Below are 16,404 nucleotides of genomic sequence, written 5' to 3' on the forward strand. Positions count from 1 at the left end.
ACACACACACACACACACACACACACACACACACACACACACACACATCATTATTGTTGCATGTAACTCCAGACTCTGGCTTCTTAGAAGAGTAACACAGACATAGATCAAGGTTGCTGCTGTCGCCTGGCAGCCCACATGAGTCTTGTATCAGAACTGAGCTCCTGTAAAATGGAAGCATAGGGGACTGGGCTGAAACATGTGTAATCAGCGCTTGGGCTACAAGCTGGCAGCATCTGAAGAGACAAATGGCACTCTCTCAATGAGAGCATAGAAGAAAGCATAGGAGGGTCAGGAAAATTTACCAGATGAGGCAGTATAGGGATAGAAGGCAGGCTGGGTGTGCCTACAATAGTAGAGGGGTTCCCCAAAGAGAAAATAGCACTGAGTGAGATATGGAGACAGTAAGGCAGAATGAACCCAATGAGAATAGATGTAGAAATTCAAGGCACTCACTGAATGCAAACAGGATTTGGAAGAAACACTGGGGTCTGATAATGGCTGGTCTTACAAGTTAAGCGGAAGAATACGGACTTTAAAACAGAGGCAATGGTCTGTATGTAGGACTGGAGAAACTGGGAGCAGGGGACCCAATAACAGTTGTCAGTGTTTTAATTGTGCTAAGCTGCTTTGGAGGGCATAGAGATGAGGGGGAGGCAGGAAGACTCTGAAGGAGAGATGGGAACTGATGTTCTGTGAAACAGTAGAACAAAGCTGGCTGTGATAGGAGTCAGAGAGAGAGAGAGAGACAGAGAAAGAAAGACAGAGAGTCCTTGATGGTGAGTGTCTAGGGTCCTCCATTCTTTGTTGCTGAGTCATCATCTTAGGAACACATTGCCCTTTTTTCTCTTTTATTTTGCTCAAAATAATAAAATTTTAGCAAAATAATGGAAGGCAATGATGATATAATTCTAATTGAATGCTTTAAGCTCTGAATTAGATATACTGGGGGACTATTTGAATAATGAAGAGGAACTTTACCCAAAGTTTCTTTAGCCATTCTTTAAACAACGGACTATTCCTAGGCCTTGTGGGTTAAAATATGATATATTTATAGGCGTTTTATAAGACATAGGATAAACTTTTCTCATAAGCCATAATATTCCTCAGAGCTACATCTTACCATGATCGAAATTTACTTATGTGTAGAATACCATAACATTAAAATTGTAGAAGAGTCAATTAATATTCATTTGTCTCCTCTTACTCAAAGTTGGGAAGTTAAGTTAGAGTTCTTATTAAACATTTTAGTGGCAAGTTTATTGTTTTCTAAGCACTTTCATGATGGCCATGTGTCGTCTTTAAACCCACAGGGCCCAGAAAGCCACTTGTCATTATTCTTACAAAGCATGTGACACAGAAAGCTCTCCTAACCAGAGCCCTGGCACCTCAACACCAGCCTCCTTTATGGATCCTCGAAATGGGTGGATATAATTGTTTTATGATTCCAGACAGTTTGCAACTTCCTTGTGTGGAATAGTTTCAAAATTACTCTCTGCTCTCCCAAAGCTTTAAACGGCACTTGGAATGGGTACACGAATGCTCCTAGCAACATTTTCCATGGCATCCAAGGCCAAAAACAACCTCATGGGCAGATGAATGACTGAACAAAGTGTTGGGTACCTGCAAGTCTATTTTTAAGGATTCATTTGGGGTCTAAGTGCAGCACCAGCTAGGAGGGATGCCACAGAGAGGGTCTTAGGTCTGACCTTTCTGGTATGTCCTAAACCCTAGATGAACCCAGTCACGTGCACACACATACTAGAATATTGTATTGTACCCAGTTTCCTATCTCACTACCATCCAGGTATCAAGGACCTCACTCAATACTTTGAGCTGTGTCATATCATAGATACTTTGACCTGTCTCCCAGCCCCAAGACATCTACTTAAATGTTTATTTCCCCAAGTCATTGTCATGTTAGCCTGTGGTCACCATAGCCAGACAGTTCAAGGCCTACCTCCCGCCGAGTTACTCTCATGATGTACTTGATGAAAACATGGCTACTTAAGGCTCATCCCCATTTCCGTGCCTCCTTTTGGTCCTCTGGTACCTTCACACTACCATGTACTGGTTTTGCAGATTTCCCAGCCTTTAGGACTTTCTTTGGGGCCTTGATTTACTTAACAGCCATCCTTCTTATTCCCTAGTCCATGCCAGGGCCGAGGGTTTTGAGACAGAAAGAGCCAAAGCCTTTTTTTTTCCCCAGGCACTGTGCTATGCCTCTTGTATTCTTTAGACTGATGATTGCAATAGTCTCAGCTAATGGAGCACGCCAGGATCACTGGGTTCAGGGACAAAATACAAAACCAACACCTGAAATGCCGTAGACTCTCTGTCTCAGAATAGTTTCCAAATGCTAGTTTGTGAAGAAAGAGAATAGAAGACCTAAATTAGAGAGGGAACAGAGCCAGTCAAATTTGCATATGACTAAATCTGATCCTTTGGCATCTCCAGGAGGTTTATCCAATGTGAGACACAGCTGAGAGTTAAGAATCCAGAAATGACTGAGAAAGCAGTTTGAAGCTACACGGAGACAGGCCCAGCCCCGCTGTAGGGACAGCTGGCCACACAGCAACGGGAACACTGTAAAGTGTGATGGAGTGGTGGTAACTGCCTTAACTATCTGCCTTGGAAATCTAGTGTTTCACATTTTCCAGCGTGGCTGAGAGTTCTTCTGATCCTAGGACAGAGGAGGTAGATAAATGTACCAGGAAGGAGGAAATGACTGTTTCCCATGAAGCACAAATGACAATGCACTGAGTCAGTCTAGATTCTGTCCGGAGAGCTTTTTCTCGGAGGCATGAAACCTCCAAAGGGAAGATGGGCCTCCACATTCCAGCCACTGAAGAAGGTGTTTTGCGGCCAGCAGCCAGCCATGCTGAGCTAACCACGGAAGGAAGGGCCTGGTGACTTCTGGGCTTTGACTTCTTTGGAAGCCCTTCTCCTCACCCAGATGCTCTGTCCTACTGCCACGCTCATCCTAGAGAGGCAGAAGAGACTGAGACTCTAGCTGGCCAGTCCAGGGGTAATGAGAGAACACAGGAGGAAAGAGACTTCGCCCACCCCTAACAGGAAGAGCTCGGAACTGAGAGAAGCAGAACTTCAAATCAGGTTAAATCACACCCGAGTGTAATTGCTGCCCCACTTCTTATTCCCCGAAAGTCCTGTGAGGGCTAGAGGGGGGCTCACTGGTACAGCACATGTTCATTATGCGAAAGGCCCTGGGTACCACCCCTAGAACCAAAATAAGCCAACAAATTAAATAAAATAAATGTAATCTATGAAAACATGGGTTTTGCTCTAAATATCTTTCAGGAAAGAAAGAATTAACCTGAAACAAATGGAAATTGATAGTGAAAGATAAAAAAATAGAGTTTCCGTCCATGGTTTTTGCTTATTCAAAAATCATTACATACATATATATATATACATACGTACATACATACATACATACATACATACATACACACACACATACACCCATACATACGTGTAAGATTCTGAAAGGCATGGAATGCCCATATCCAGCAGATATTTTTGAGACTCTATGCCAGGCAGCCCTTGTCAGGTGTGAGGGATAAAGGATGTCCCTATCCTGGCTATTCACCGTCTCCACCCTTCATCCGTAGAATTGTTCATCACCTTGGGTTCCTTAAACCTACCGTGGCAAAGATAAATTTCACATTTAAAACTTCGCTACCTGTTCTGATTTCTCACAAAGCTTGTGATTTGTAAGAACAATATGTGCTATTAAATCTTGCCGGCATGATGAAGGAGAAAGATGAGGCAATAGCTGGGTAGTTTTTAGAGGCTCAGTAATCAAGGCCATTGTAGAGCAACGGCACCAAATAAAACAAGATCAAGCTGACTATGGAAACCACATTCTCTATCTGTACAGGATTCTCAGGCTTCAGGTTTAGTCTTCTGAGTAAGAAAGCTCAAAGATGTTGTATCTCAGTCTGTCTTTCGTCTCCTCTCCCCCTTTTTCCTCCTCTTTGCCCTCTTCCTTTTTCTCTCCTTTCTCCTACTTCTTCTTTTTCTCTATCTTCTCTCCCCAGTGCAAAGCTCTCTAAAGTACATACTCACTTGAACCATTTTTGAGTATGGGTTTTCTGTATTTCATATCTATTATGAAATTATAATGGGTGGACAAAATGGGAAATTATTGTCAGATAGACACTACAGATATTATTGTGCTGCACTTTTCTTTCTGTCCCTTCTACATTAGGCCCCTTCAGGACTTGCTAGGGAACTCTGAGCTTTTATAGGTTTAGTCAGTGTTTAGTCAATTTAGTTCAACATGGTGTCACCTAATAAAGCATTAGTCCCTAAACTGGTGTGTTTTAAGAAGCAGGCATCAAAGCATCATATTGCTTTATTGGTGTTTTGGGAAGTTGCTTCAAGCTTCAAAACTGTTGGAGGGAAAGTGTATTCTAAGAAGGTAATAAATAGCTCTTGAAAATGAAAGTCCTGGCCTTTCTGTGCTGCCCCGGGATGGGTCCATATGGCAGCGTTGTTCTTGATTCTTATTGTAACTTAAAGGGAAACTTACAGAATGCCAGGAGCCCTTAAATCCTGCAGATGAAGGAGGAAGATGTCCTCAAATTCCTTGCTGTAGGAACCCATTTAGGTGGTACCAACCTTGGCTTTCAGATGGAGCAATACATCTACAAAAGGAAGAGTGATGGTATCTACATCATAAATATGAAGAGGACCTGGGAGAAGCTGTTGCTTGCAGCTTGAGCTATTGTTGCTATTGAGAACCCTGCTGATGTCAGCGTCATCTCCTCCAGGAACACTGGCCAGCAAGCTGTGCTGAAGTTTGCTGCTGGAACTGGAGCCACTCCAATTGCTGGCCACTTCACACCTGGGTCCTTCACTAACCAGATCCAAGTAGCCTTCAGGGAGCCATGGCTTCTGATGGTGACTGATCCCAGGGCTGACCACCAGCCCTTCACAGAGGCCTCTTAAGTCAACCTGCCCACCATTGCTCTGTACAACAGATTCTCCTCTGTGCAATGTGGACATTGCCATCCCGTGCAACAACAAGGGAGCTCACTCAGTGGGCCTGATGTGGTGGGTGCTGGCCCGGAAAGTATTCCGCAAGCATGGCACTATTTTCCATGAGCACCCATGGGAGGTTATGCCTGATCTTTACTTCTGCAGAGACTCAGAGGAGACTGAGACAGAGGAGCAGACTGCTGATGAGAAGGCCATGACCAAGGAGGAATTCCAGGGTAAATGGACTGCGCCAGCTCCTGAGTTCACTGCTGCTCAGGCAGAGGTGGCAGGTTCTGAAGGTGTATGGGTGCCCTCTGTGCCCATCCATCAGTTTCCTACTGAAGACTGGAGTGCCCAGCCAGCCACTGAGAACTGGTCAGCAGCCTCCACAGTGTAGGCCACTGAGTGAGTTGGAGCCACGACTGAGTGGTCCTGAGCTCTGCAGACACCTGAGCAAAGGGGAAAAGGGTGGAAGAAAAAAATAAAGTTCCTAAAAGCTGAAGAAAAAAAAAGAAAAGAAAATGAAAGTACTGATATCACATGAAGGGATAGGAGGGTATTTGAGTAAGTAATTTGTTTAATAAATGACAAAGGAGTTCCATAATATGACAGCACAGGAGAAAGGCAAAATCTCTCAGTGCCAACCGGACAGGAGGTTGATGAGAGTCCACTGAGAGGAGGGTACATAACAGGAAGGGAGACCCGCATCTCTAAAGGAAAGAACAAGGCTGCGGGGACAACGCTTAGTGAGCTGTTATATTGGTGGCCTGTGACAGGCACCCTCCAACAACACACCTCCAGGGAGCAGGCGTCCAAGCGGTTCGGTTTAATTTCCTGTCTCTTTTCCTCCCTTCTCCTCCTCTTTTGTTTCCTTTGTGTTTTTACTTTTGTTATTCTAGTCTGTATTATTTTAGGGTCTTCAAGATTCATTCACTTGTTTTTTTATTTTATTTTATTTTATTTTGGATCAGTCTTTCTATGTTGCCCAAGCTGGCTCCAAACTTGGCAATCCTCCCGCCAGAATTGCTGAGAGCTTAGGTTCCAAGCTTGTGCCACCAAGTCGCAGCTCCAGCGGTCTGTGTATCATGTTAATGTGTGTCAGATCACTGCAGTATCCAGTACAATAGGTGTGTATGGGTTCTAACTAACTCCCTGTCACAGCAGATGTATTAGTCCTTTAGAGTCAACACTGGGATGCACCCAGTCAGCTTAGATGAAGGTGATTGGTGATGGCCTGCATTCTGGCCAGTTTCTCACATCCTGTCTTGTCACAAGCGATGACGTGGCACTTTTTGTAACAATCAAATCCTCTTTTTTCTATTCGTCATTGGTAATGTCCACGTCTCCTTAGTCTTCAGAGTATTATTTTCTCGTGATAACATTTTCAAAGGGGCAGTCCCAAACCCCTATTTGGGAAATGGCAGGAGTGGGTAATAGCCAGCGCTGTCAAGTGCTAAGTGTTTTGTCCCAGCACCACAAACCTCAGAGGATTAAAACAGTTAGACTTATTTGCTTCTTCAGGACACAATCCAGTGTGGGCATGGTAGATGTGTATATTAATGCCCCGTGTATCCACTTCATGACCTCTCAATCCTCTTGTCCCTTCTCAAAGGTCTCAGTAGGATCATATACATTCACCCAGCAAGACAAAGAAATGGATGTTTTTTTTTAAAAAAAAAAAAAAAAAAAAGAAAAGAAAAGAAAAGAAAAGAAATGGATGTTTTATCTAGACCAGGCTCAGAAATGGGAAAACCCACTCATAACTATGTTCTAGGTGCCCACACCTAGATGCAAAACAGTGAGGAGAGAGTCTTCTGATGGTCCAGCAAAATTAAACAGCTGTACGGATAACAGCAGGGCTCTCCCCATGGCATATGCCTGTTTATCGCCCTTGTAGAGGCTGGTTGGCCTCTGTCTTGGTTCCTCACGTACTCCTCCATAACATTTTACAATCACTTATTTGCCTCTGTTGTCTCATTTTATTTTATTGACCACATTCGGGAGAGTGACCAATCTGTTTTAGTTCACTGCTATGTGGACAAACCTGACAACACTATGTCCTGCATACAGCAGAGGACCCATCAGTGAACAAGAGATCGAAGGATCCAAAAACAAATGAATGGGTAAAAGATGTGCAACAGAGCTAGAAGGTATCCACCAGACAGCAAAGCCAGAGAACTCAGTGCTTGTTTTTAATAATGACACATTTTAGTAAGTAACTAAAGCCTGTCTCAGTTGTTTGTTTGCTTTTGTTTTGGGTTAGAAATCAGACAGCTGGGATTCCAGAACAAAAAGTGTTTGGCTTGCTCTCCTCTTTTGCTTTTCCTTTGACTGATGTCTTCCAGGGGAGCACCCTGGTTGGGTTGATCCAGTCTCTTTTTCTATGTGAGTGAGATTTAGACCTTCCCCACCCTGCTTCTCCTTTCATAAAGGCCAACACATGACAATTAGCATCACTTCCATCTATTAGTATATTCATGATGACTCAAGTGGCAGCAAGCCTTAAAAGGTAGTGGGATTTTTTTTTTTTAATTTTGTTTTTTTGTTTCGTTGTTCTTTTGGACATTGATGAGCATGCACAAGTGGTAGGTGGCAATCCAAGATGCCCAATCCTAGGAAATACTATAAGAGAACTGATAGCTAAAGCACTTTGGAGTTGCTGGTTGCTTTGTGTTTTTACCCATCAGTTCATTAACATAAAGGTCTCTGCTGGGAGATATTCTGACCTCCTCTCCTCCTGTTGCCTGGGTAGAGCTCCAAGGAGGGTCCTTGGCTACCTCCACGCCCTGCAGGTGGAGACAGGACTCACTAGTCCAGCCGTTGCTCCTGACTACTTACTGACTGTATCTGAGACTTGAAGCATCTGTCCTTTAGACTCCTCACCTAGGCAGGATTTGTCCACCTCACAGAGGTGTCTCCCATCCCTCTCTCCTGAGGCAGACACATAGCACTTTCTGGGGCCAATCTGTACATAGATGATCTTGCAGAGTGCATTTATGCTTTTCCTTCCCTCACTCTGATGCCATGCATATGAGGCACATTAAAAAGGATTAAGGATGTGTGCAGAGATTAATCAGTAGGAATGTTCAGTAGCAGAAAACAAAGGAAACAAGTGCTCACATAAGGGAGTAGATAAAACTAAATTATGACACATTCGCAGAGTTGAACAGTTCCCATTAAAATTGATCATGTAGAAGAACATTAAACACCATGTAATTGTGTTCACTTTTAATTTTATAAGCTCAAGCTATAAACCAGTGGATACCATATGATCGTGCTTTTGAAATAAAAATGCATAATCAATATACCTTTATAAATAATGGAAAGATAAATATTAAAATGGGGATGGTTACTGTGGTGAATAGGGCTAGGAGTAACTTTAATTTTTATGGCCCAGTAGTAGTGTTTAGCTTTTCTGTAATGAATTCATATTTCTTTTGAAAAGAAACATAAAAATCTAAGATGTTATTTTATAAATTAAATGAGGCTCTTAGTTGGTTTTAGTCTGTTTTAACAAAAACATCATAGTCTAGGTGGCTTATAAACAACATAATTTACTCCGCACAGATACAGAGTGTAGGAAATCTAAGACCAAGGAGCTGAAAGATTGAGAGTCTGATAGGGCTCATTTCCTGATCCACTGAAGATTCCTTCCTGCCTCAAGTCACCCCCATACTCAACCTGTGGGATGTGACTGCTTTGAGGGTTGAACAACCTTTTCACATACCAGATATTGACATTATTATTCTTGACAGAAGCAAAATTATAGCTACAAAGTAGTAATGAAAGTAGTTTTATGTCTGGGGTTCACCACAACATGAGGAACTGAAGGCCATAGATAGCATTAGGAAGGTGGAGAGTCACTGCCCTAGATCTATTCACTTCTACTTTCATGTCATCTACACATATACAGCATTATGTAGTTGGGACCCACAAATGATATCTGTCTTTCTGAGACTGATTTAATTTACTTAGTGTGATCATTGTCGTCACATTCATTTCTTGTAAATGATATAAGTTCATAATATATGATATGTATTTGAATGAAACTAAATCTCCATCTCTCATCTTATATTAAAATCAACTCCAAATAATAATAATAAAAACTTTAATTTAAGTCTTGAAATTGTAAAAACAGATCGAGGAAAAAGTAGAGAATTGACAGGCACTTCCTGAATAGTACTCCAGGCTCTTGGGAAAGACTGTCAACAATTAACAAATGTCATGAAAGCAAAAACCTCCGGATACATGGATAAAATATACTTGAGAATGAAAGTGAGAAACTTAATGTGATGCTTTACAACTTCTGCTCCAAATGTCTATTCTAAGTATGTAGTTTGTCGAGTTCTATGAACTTTGGATCAGGTTAACTTTGGTGCATGATATTTTTATTTATTTGCAAGGTTTTTTAAAATAATAAAGTTCATAAACTTCAAAGAGTTTATGCACAGAAAAGCAAACAGTCAAATGAAGATACCATCTATAGAATAGGAGAAAAATCTTTGCTAGCATACCTCTAACAGAAGTTTGAAATATAGACAATACAAAGAATAAAATAGTTCAGTAACAAGATGTCAAATAGCCCAAACAATAAATGGCTTAATGAAATAGGCAGTTCTCAAAATACAAGGTACAAGTGGCCAGTAAACAAGAAAAATGTTCAACTTCACTAGTCATCAGAGAATACAAATTGAGGTGCCACCTCTCTCCAGTCAGAATGTCTTTTAACTCTTTCAGACATGGCCTCATCAAGTTACCTAGCCTGCCCCAGAACTCTCTCTTTAGCCCGGCAAAGCCTTCAGCCCATGATACTCCTGCCTTAGCCACACGAGTAACTGAGATGCGTGGCCAGAGGCACCAGGCCAAACTCACTCTTAGGAACTTTACACTTCTTCTCCACTTCTTGACATTCACCTGTGTCGTGTACGTCATAACTCCTGCACGTGAACTCAGACAGTCTCTGTGACAACCTTGTGTCATAGTCGATCATGGAGAGAAGTTTACTGATTTGCCTGAGCCTTGCAGGTAGGAGCTGGCAGTGCCAGTCTCTAACCCAGGCAGTGTAGCACCAGCGTCACATTAATTTATGCACTTGCTATTTTGCACCACTATAAGCTTTCTAGTAGTCAACGTTTCTCGTCGCTGTCACGAGTACATGACACAAGAGAGCAACCATGAAGAGGAAGGTTGACTTTGGTTCACAGTTTGGGGGAACATAGTCCATCATGTTGAAGGCACAGTACAGGCAGTTCCATGGCAACGGGGGCATGCCACTTTCTCACAGATCACAAACTGAGAAAGAGGAGCCATGGCACTCTTGTTTCCTCCTTTTTCCTTTTCCTTCATGCTGGACTCTAAGCCCAGAGGTGCTACCCATGTCCTGGGTGTGCCCTCCCTCCTCAGGTAAACCCCTGGAAATGCTCTCAGAGCCTCTCAGAGCCACGCAGAGACACTGTCTCCATAGTAATGTTATTTCCAGTTTCGTTGCCAATGAAAATTAACTATCATAACCCTTCCACATGTATCTTCCCTACCACATTCTAGATGAGGGACTATATTTTACATTTATCTGTATTTCTTTGGTTCCAAGCCCTGAGAATTGCATATAGAAATCTATGTAAACTTATTGAGCAGCTGATCAAGTGACAACTATTTACTGAGTGTTTGTCATGTGGTAGGTATTGTTTTAGCATCTGAAATACTAAATAGGAAGATGGAGCAGTGTTGAGAAGCTGACCCAGAGTCTAGAGAACACGTTGCGGGAATTGCTCTGGTATCATCATACTGTCTCATGTATCCATGTGTCACTAGTTTATAGTGAGCTTCTCTTATTTGAGGCAACTACAGTCCTGAATTCACAAAACCTCCACAACCCTTGTCCCATCAGAACTTGGTGACTGATTGCATGTACATGATCTATCAGTCATCATGTGGTATGGCTACCTGGTGTGTGTATGTGTGCATGTGTGTATGTGTGTGTGTGTGTGTGTGTGTCTGTGTGTATGTGTGTGTGTGTGGTGTTCTTGTCATCATTGTTTGTTTTATTTTGAAACAGGACTTTTTTATGTACCTCTGGCTGGCCTGGAACTCACTGTGTAGAACAGGCTCATCTCAAATTCACAGAGATCTGACTACCTCTACCTCTTGAGTGCTGGCATCAAAGGGGTACACTACCATGTCTGGCTTGCTTGTTGCTTCTTGATATTTTAAAACATAACCTTTTGCTCATCTTGTTCTATTTTTGTTCTTGTATTTTTCCAACTGCCTTCTTCCTCTCATTCCTCCTTTTCTTCTGACTTTTCTTTTAAATACAGTTTTCTGAATAAGTTTTCAAAACCCATAAAACCCCAAATAATTTTATCTTTCATCCTGTAGGTAAAATGGTGAGGAGTTAATATGAGCAAAATTGTTTCACCAAGCGCTATGCATTTAATTTGGAGTAAGAAGAAAGGAAAAGAAGCCAGAGGGTGGAGGGACCTTGCTGTGTGGGCATTATTAATAGCAAGCAGAGATTCTGAAAAATAAGTTCTGTAAGGTCATACAGAAATCTATAGACTTCTACAGCATGTGGCTTCCCTACTTGAGCATGGAACGTGATGAAACTTGTTTCTTCTGCTTGAGAAATGCATTTTCCTAGGTTTTCATTTGTTAAAATGAAATTGAGGTATTAGGAAACTCAGACTTCCCAAATAATGGCATTATTTTAAAACAAATGGACTCTCACAGGAAGAGAAATAACCTATTATACTTGCAAAATACTAGCTTAAAATATACCGCAGGCATGTGTGAGTTGTTCATTCTTACCTCCCTACTTTCCAGGCTTCATGAATTGAAGCCACTCACTGTTCCTCAGATTTTACATTGCATGCTGATGGCCACAACATGAGCACAGAAAGCCCCTGCGTTCACCAGCAGCTCCTCCCATCATGGGCAATCACTCCCCTCGTATCTCTGGGGCACTGTCTCTTAAAGATGGTCTTTCTGTCTAATTCTGTTCTGTAATAAGGTCAGCCTTCATATTCGCTTAGTTGCCTCAGTTCTTTGCTCATGTGCAGTCAGACTTCCTGAATCACTCAACAGGCCCATGGGTGTGCTAATGGCCAAGCCACTGGTCTCCATTCTCCTCAGCTTCCTGAGGTACACACTTCTGTTGGGCTGATGTTCAGGTCCCTCTTGAGGAACATGCTATCACACAGGGAGAAGGGGTGGAGAATGGCTAGTTTAGAGAAATGCTATCGTTGGGATTCCGCTGCCCAGCTTGGCTAAGAAGCAAAGACTAAGCTTCCTAAGACCGAATGCATTTATTTTCGCTTATGATACCCAGGGACGTACTTTCTCTCTCTCTCTCTCTCTCTTCCTTTCTTTCTCTTTATTTTATAGCTTCTGTGCCCTTTTTACTAGTGAGGGTTCTTACTGTAGTCCATGGGGCATAATTCACCATGAATTATGTTTATCTTTAGAAACTTTTCACAATGCAAGAGCTCCTCAGAGCCACAGACTCGGCTCTGTCCAAGGAGCACCGTTCCCATTTGATTATAAAGACGTCTGCCTGAGAAGTTCTAATCCTAAACAAACAAACAAACAAACAAAAAACCAAAAACAAAGACCCCAAATTCCTGTCATTATCACCCAACAGTATACATATTAATATTGTATGGGGGCTGTGTGATTCAGTAATTCTAATTATGGGCTTCTGCCCCAAAGCATGGAACACAAGTTCTCAGAGAGCCAGTTGCATGCCCATGTTCACAGCACTGTCCTTCATGGTGCCAAAAGCTGGAATAATACAAGCAACCACTGGAACATGCATGAGTAGGAGAAAAGAGTGGGCAGTGCATACATAGGAATATTCTAACTTAAAAAGGAAAGAGATTCCAGCACATGTTACAACATACATGAACTCTGAGGGCATTTTGGTAAATGAAATAAACCAGTCAAAGAGGAGAGCATGGTAGGACACTATTACACACGTGTGTATTGAGACAAAAAGTAGAATGGTGGTTTCAGTGGCCGGCTGCCTAGGAGATGGATTGATCCTTTTAATGGGTACAGTTTTAATTTTCCTTTATTTCTTTTAATTAATTAATTAATTAATTAATTAATTTTACATCCCAGCTGTAGCCCCCTCCCCCCTCTCCTCAGGGTCCTACCCTCCCTCCCTCTTCTTCTTATCCCCCCTCCCCTACTCCTTAGAAAAGGGGGTGCCCCCCCAACCCACCCAAGGACATCAAGTCACATCAGGACTGAATGCATCCTCTTCCTCCGTGGTTTGGAGAGGCAGCCCTGCCAGGAGGAAGTGTTCAAAAAACTGGTAACAGAGTCCATGTCAGACATAGCCCCTCTCCCCTTACTAGGGAACCCACATGAAGACCAAACTGCCCATATATCTGTGCAGGAGGCCTAGGTCCAGTTAATGCATGGTCCTTGGTTGGTGCTTCAGTCTTTACAAGTCCCCTGGGCCCTGGTTAGTTGGCTCTGCTGGTTTTCTTGTGGAGTTCCTGTGCCCTCCAGGTCCTTCTATCCTTTCCCCACTCTTCCACAAGTCTCTCTGCACTCTGCCCAATGTTTGACTGTGAGTCTCAACATCTGTTTTGATCTGCTGCTGGGTGAAGACTCTCAGAGGACAGCTATGTTAGGCTCCTGTTTGCAAGCTTAGTAGAGTATTATTAATAGTGTCAGGGGTTTACAGTTTCCCATGGGTGGGTCTCAGGTTGGGCCAGGCATTGGTTGGACATTCCCTCAATCTTTGCTCTATTTTTATCTGTGCACATCTTGTAGGCAGGAAAAATTGGAGGTAGTTTTCTAAGTTAGACGAAGTACTAGAGGTTGTTCAACAGCACAAACATACCTAAAACTATAGAACTCCACACTTAAAGGTGACCATAATAATGAAATTTAGGGTTTTGCTTTGTTTTTTGAGACAAGGTTTCTCTGTGTAACAGCTCTGGCTGTCCTGGAACTTGCTCTGTGGACCAGGCTGGCTTCGTACTCAGAGATCAACCTGCCTCCGCCTCCTGAATGCTGGGATTAAATGTGTGTGCCACCACACCTGGCATTGGTGAAATTTAGATTGTATGTCTTTATTCACAATTATAAACAATATTTGAAATAGCTGACAATAGAACAATTGAAAAGATTCAACAACAAAAAATATCAAAGTATTTAAGAAAAAATTCTAAGAATTCATGGTCAACAAATATCTGTCATTACTACATATGATACATTTGTGCCAAGGACCAAGAAGGATAATAGATACTGGCTTATGTCCCAGTGGGGATGCTGTGATGATCTGAATGATCAGATATGCACAAAAGAGCAATTCAATGAAAATTTCAAGAAGTAAAATTTTTTCACAGCAGGGAGGGGAGTGTTCAAGATACTCTACATTTCAGGTGGGCTGAGGAAGGAAGGGAGGAATCTGAAGTGAGCTAGAGATAATTGCTTTAATTACTTCTACTCCCACTGATGGGTGGGTAATTAATACCTGGCTGTCCTTTAGGGTTCTGGTGTCTCATAAACTGTTCAAATTTCCCTCGAATTAAGTATCACCTGATTAAATCAACTTTGTGCCCTCATGTGGGAAAAGAAGTGCCAAGTGCCACCATATTCATTCAAACAAATTAGCGTAAAAGTGCGGCATGCTCAACACAGAAGAGTTAAGATCACTGTAAGATAATATTTGATTGTGCAAATACTGTTCAGGCTCCTGCATTTTTGTGAGGTTGTGATTCTTACCAGCGTCCTGGGAGACAGACCTGTGTATGCAGGCATGTTACTTGTGTTTCCCAAGAAACAAGGAAGTAAGACGTCTGCCATCATGTGCAGCTCAGGTCCAGAGACCCTGATCATGAATACAGTACTTCATGATGACTATAGCTGCAAGATAAAATATGTCAAAATTGCTCAGCTAAGCTACCTGTTTTGATCAGCTCTTTCAGCTTTGGCAGGCGAGAGCAAAGATCGCAATTTTCCCTGTATGATCCTAGAACGCAGATTGCTGAATCATAAGAGTTTTGACCCCCCCGGGTTGAAGGTGAAAATCATTCCCTCAGGGAGTGACATACAGGTAACAGTCTGCAGAATTAAGCTGATAAGAGATGACATTGCATTAAGAGGTTACGATAATGGGATCACCTTAAATTAAGTTCACTGAATGAATAAAATCGATGTATTAATCTGAGGTTCACCTCAGCCTTGCAAATGTCTGGCACATCAGAAGTTCTGGAAAAGTGTCAAATAGAGGATATAGAAAGTGAAGTATTTGACAAAGCTGTGCTACATCTAAGGATTTTCATACGTGATTCTTTTTTCTTTCATTTGACAAATGTTTGACGACTCACTTTGTTGCTTTATTAATTTTTACATTCAAAAAATTAATTAATTAATCAATTAACTTTACATCCTGATTGCAGCTTTTCCATCCTCTCCTCGCTCTTTCCTGCCTCCTGCTACCCTTCTTTCCCTACTTTCTCCTCAGAAAAGGGGAGGCCTCTGATGGATATCAACCCACCTTAGCATATCAAGTTGCAGTAAGACTATGCTCATCTTCTCCAATTGTGGCTAGACAAGGCAGCTCAGTCAGAGGAAAGGGATCCAAAGGTAGGCAACAGAGTCAGAGACAGCCCCTGCTCCTGCTTTCAGGAGTCCCACATGAGGACCAAGCTGCACAACTGTTACATATGTGCAGAGGGCCTAGTTCTGGTCCATGAATCGTCTCTGTTTGGCAGTTCAGTCTCTGTGGGCTCATATGGGTCCTGGTTAGTTGATTCCATAGGTTTTCTTGCGGGTGTCCTTGCCTGTCTGCCTCCTTCAATCCTTCTTCTTTTACTGTCATAGGATTTCCCAAGCTCCACTCAATGTTTGGCTTTGGGTCTTTGCATCAGTTTCCATCAGTTGCTGGATGAAGCTTTTCTGATGACAGCTATGCTAGGCTCCTTTCTGCAAGTATAGCAGAATACCATTAATTAGTAGTGCCAGGGGCAGACTCTGTCTGATGGCATTCGTCTCGATGTGGGCCAGTCATTGGTTGGCAATTCCCTCATTTTCTGCCCTGTCTTTACCCCTGCACATCTAACAGGCAGGACAAATTGTAGGTCGAAGGTTTTGTGGCTGGGTTGGTGCCCCAGTCCCCCTACTGGAGGTCTTGTCTGGTTACAGGAGATGGCCATTTCAGGGTCCATATCCCCCATTGCTAGGAGTCTTAGCAGGGCTCACCCTTGGCCATTCACGTTTTACTCAACACTAGTCTTGGTGATATAAAAGGGAAGAATCTTACCTGCTAATAAAGGACACAGGTAGCTCTTGACAGCAGTGAGGACACTACAGATAGCAGAGCAGCAAGGGGCTCTGAACACCGTTGGTGTTAGGATGCGCGTCCATAGATGAACTGAGAGGTGTCTA

At 42.5% G+C, this 16,404-nt stretch overlaps 1 protein-coding gene and 1 pseudogene across 1 annotated transcript in view; both read left to right on the top strand.

Moving 5' to 3' along the window:
- Chn2 (chimerin 2) overlaps positions 1–16,404 on the top strand; it is a 265,682-nt gene that overhangs the window by 88,842 nt on the left and 160,436 nt on the right. The gene's annotated exons all lie outside the window — the stretch shown is intronic.
- LOC129680208 (40S ribosomal protein SA-like) lies at positions 4,576–5,440 on the top strand (annotated as a pseudogene).

This window comes from Psammomys obesus, unplaced genomic scaffold (assembly GCF_907164565.1).
Source record: "Psammomys obesus unplaced genomic scaffold, mPsaObe1.curated_primary_1811, whole genome shotgun sequence".
NCBI classification, from domain to species: Eukaryota; Metazoa; Chordata; class Mammalia; order Rodentia; family Muridae; genus Psammomys; species Psammomys obesus.